The sequence below is a fragment of the Diadema antillarum genome, unplaced genomic scaffold, assembly GCF_040938485.1.
Source record: "Diadema antillarum isolate AM-2024a unplaced genomic scaffold, OU_Dant_1.0 seq00000570_RagTag, whole genome shotgun sequence".
In the NCBI taxonomy this organism is placed as follows: domain Eukaryota; kingdom Metazoa; phylum Echinodermata; class Echinoidea; order Diadematoida; family Diadematidae; genus Diadema; species Diadema antillarum.
The window spans coordinates 755,550-759,733 of record NW_027271508.1 but is presented as its reverse complement, the minus strand read 5'-3'; the positions used below and the strand labels follow the sequence as shown (position 1 = coordinate 759,733).

Below are 4,184 nucleotides of genomic sequence, written 5' to 3'. Positions count from 1 at the left end.
AAGTCCCGAGTATACTGAGGCAAATGTCTATGGAAAATGCGTGTTGTATCAAACTCAAAACGTCCTCAATGGGTTAACATGGTCTTCTCTATCAGTTCACCACTGAAGAGTAACTTTTGGACGAGGATCACATAAATTAGTTTTGACCATCAGGCTAAATCTAATGGCAATCTCCTTATAGTACTCCCATCGGTTGAGGTAATCTCACTATGCACAACACCGCCCACTGGCACTGGTAAAACAGTCCAGGACTCAATCACCGTTGGACCAGTAATTTTTCAGGAATGGACCAGTAAAAATGGACAAACTGGGTTACCTACTGGTCAAACAGATGGATATGGCCAGTAAAACAAAAAATGGGTTAGTGTGCAGCCATGTCATGCAAACCATTCAATTGTCTACTCATGTCTTGCACACCACAGGTACCATGTATATCAATCTGTTCGAACATACATAACACACTGCTGAAATGTAATGAATGCTCTCAGGGAAATGAATAACTTACAATGTAGCTGAATATCGCTAGATCCACGCAAGGTCAACTAAAGCAAGGTTGGTTGCACTTCATATTCATTCTAAATAAGAAAATATAGATTTAGAAACAGCAGTGGCAATTACAGGAATCTTCATGAAAGTAAAGCTCATGCTCGTGTATTTGATGTAGATTACTGGGAAACATGTAAGATCCTATTGTACATAGAAGCTATGTGGAAGTTTGTGTTTTGCTTTTGTGTGAGCTTGGAGATCTAACTTCAATATAAGTAAAGAGAGGGCAGGTGTAGAACCCAAAGTAACCAAATCCTCACCATGTTACTAGCAATGTAAAAACCTCAAGAGTGATTCAATTTTCCATTAACATCTGAACCTTTAGAATTTCTTGTCTCTCCTTTGGCTGTAACACATACACTGCAGTCAACCTATAATTTTGTATGGTAAGCACTCAGGATTAGTATCATTTTTAGTGAACTGCTTCAGTTGCCAATATTCCTGTATCAAGTTAGTAGGCTCTGCCTGCAAAGAATATGTACACTACAAACACATTATTGTCAAATTTTTCAATTGATACTGCATCTGGTGCATATGTACATGAGTACCTCAAACGGGCAAGGCAAACTATGATTTGCAATAAATTCAAGCAACATATTAAAAGATTTCCTTGCTCGTAACTATGATGGAAATCACATTTTAACCTTACAGTGTTAAGAGGCCAGAGACGTACAATCACTGTAAGCAGCAAAACAAGAACCGTATTTAAGGATATTCTTATAACTTCAAGTTAACACACATGAGACATTAAAGCTCTAAATGAGAATTTGTTGCCTAAATTCAGCTGAGGTAAAAGGTTTCTGTCCTATCAATGGGCCAGAAGAAGTAAAACCACCGTGAATTTATTGGGATATAACGTTATCAACTTTCTTATCTTAAGAACGAGATGCTGGAAATATTCAAAGCAATTTCCAGAATTGACCTGAATATATGGGATATTTAAGTTGATCAATCTTTGTACCTTGAATGGTAATTACTTGGAATATCCTAATCTTGTGAGAGAGGTTTGGATGAAATATTGGTGCGCTCTTCGTGTTGGGCTATTCCAGCCCAAATGTGCACTACACAGCCAAAGTTGAAGCAATCCCTGCAGAAATGTTGGTGCAGGTGCAGAGAACTGTTCCTTCCACCTCCACGAGAAGGCCATCTGGTGCAAAAGGAATCCCACATATTACTAATAGCGACTTTCTGATTTTGTGACACAGCCACCTTTCTTGTACAAGAGTGGTTCCAGATTGCTACAGTCCGTTTGTCACATCTGGGATGATATCGCCCATTTTGATTTTCAGTGCACGTCGTTCACTACGTACTGCTACGACGTCATGGCTCCCTTTCCTCCAACAGGCTGGCGAGTGGTTGCACTAAGCGATGACATCACTCATGTTCTGAATATAGGTGGCAATGAAATCCTTGGCAGACGCGTTTGCGATTCAGGCCTGGGATGTACTGGAGAACATGAAAGTACATGTATGCACAATTCCTCAAAACAACGTCATTACCTCGATGTCGACAGTCAGGAGGTGAAATGGATTTGGATTTGGTCCTGCAGGTTCCTGGACAAATAGTGAGAAATGAATTTACAACAAATTTGTTAATAATAACAAACAAACTTTTCTTCACATTTTATCTAGTGCCATCAAAAGTGCAACATTCAAAAACATTATATTATCAGTTAGTTTCAAACCCCGGTTGACATTGAAAATATTACTACATGTATTATCTATGCTCAAAGTAACCATCACCTTTTATATTATTTGAGGTTGATGTGAAAAAAAGAAGAAGCAGCATAATTGCAAAACTTTATCAAATTTGCTTCAATGATATCTATCAACCTTTCTTTTTTTTTTTTTCTTTTTTTTTGGGGGGGCAAATAATTAACTTACAACTCTATAAACATTTACTTTCCACAAAACATTTGGAATGTACCAAAAGCTCTTCTTATTTTGTGACAAAATATCCAATCAAATATGGACTCATTCCCTTTAAAATCATATTTCACTTTACACAAACCTGTGGTATTACAGCCAGGGTCTTCCATGATGGGTGCCCTTTTGATGAGAGTCCTTCCAGCTTCAGAGTATTGTAAGGGTGAAGAGAACCTAAGTGTGAATCTATGGACAGGAAAAAAAAGAAAACAGGAAAAAAGGGGACAGTTTACCTTATTTGAGATAAAGGAATTGGTCACTTTATCTGATTGATAATTCATAGGAATTACCATCATGTCATATACATCCTACTGTACATATACAGTGGACTCCCGTTAATAACGAAGTCCTCGGGACCGGCAGTTTTCTTTCTTTATATCGGAATTTCGTTATAACCGAACAAAGAAACAATATACATAGAGTGGATGAGATTGCAGCCCAAATTTTTACTTCGTTATAACCGGATAGCACTGTAACAGGAAAATCATTGCTTACGATACTTGCAAAGTCATTCTTTCTGCAAAGGTCTTGTAAGAATAACAGTAATTCACAGCCTGTCATGGACCGCACATACCACGTATCTTGCCACTTGTTCACTGATGCTACATCCAGCAGTCATGGGGCCATCATGTCACTGCCACACAATCAGTAGTAGCCCTACCCAAAAATGGACATGCATCTTCTGGTGTTACAAGTCACAATTTATCAAATGATAGTATGACCCAGGGCTGAAGTCATGTAACTACGTGTACATCATGTAGTATTGTGCTCTGCATGGTTCTTTCCCGTTTTAACTACAGTACTTATGTGTCATTAAAAGACTTACCATTACCAAGTATGCTTGATAACGTCCTTGAAGAGTTCTTGAATAATCTTTGCTCTCCACTGACTTCCAGATGGTTAGAAGAGATGCATTCCTCTCCTTTGTCACATCCATTCACAAGTGACATGAAGTAATCCACAGCTTGGTAGTGAAACAACTGCATTAGGAGCTGCTTGTCTAAATAACAATAACAACAAAAAAAGAAATGTGTAAATGGTAGCACTAATGTGAGGTTTAGGTCTTACATCAGTTTATTGTACCGTGGTAAGTATTTATTGCCTTGTAAATTCAGAAAGGGAAAATGTTTGGGTCACACCTGCTTCCAATAAGAATAAAAGTTTGTGAAGGTAGGAATACGCTGATGAATATTGCAAGTGACATCAACAATAGGTTCATAAATTTTACTGGAATGGGTAAACTGCCAAGTGTCTCGAGTATTGATGACATGATCTAAATAGCAGTAGCAACACAGCTAGACTGGGATGTTCTACACTGTCTTCTCAAAAAGGCCATCATAAATCCATAAAAAGAACATCTAAAACTACAGTGAATATTGGTAACTATACACAGCCCTGTCACTGTACAGAAGTCACAACAGGCATGCTTCACATGACGTCTGGTTGGGCTAGGGATGGGGAGACATTATGAGTACACTCTATGATTTTTAGGACAGTATCAGCTTTTAAGTCAATGAACTTATATTCCCTTTTACATGCCATGTTACAATTGTGTTGACTGTATCCATGGGAATGAAGGCCTATCAATGCATACGCAGAATGAAATTTCATTGAATGGAAGATCTTTACACTCTTGGCACAGTCAGCATTTGGATTTATATTTCAATTACAAATATATCATCCAGTCATCAGACTCTGTATATCTTAGAAGTT

At 38.0% G+C, this 4,184-nt stretch overlaps 1 long non-coding RNA gene across 1 annotated transcript; it reads right to left on the bottom strand.

The window, feature by feature from the left end:
- Window positions 1-2,026: 2,026 nt before the first annotated feature.
- On the bottom strand, window positions 2,027-3,466 carry LOC139735339 (uncharacterized). Its single transcript, XR_011711202.1, has 3 exons — window positions 3,298-3,466; window positions 2,557-2,657; window positions 2,027-2,099 (listed from the first exon to the last, which is right to left on the bottom strand). It is a non-coding gene; the product is annotated as an uncharacterized lncRNA (long non-coding RNA).
- Between the last annotated feature and the right edge of the window lie 718 nt (window positions 3,467-4,184).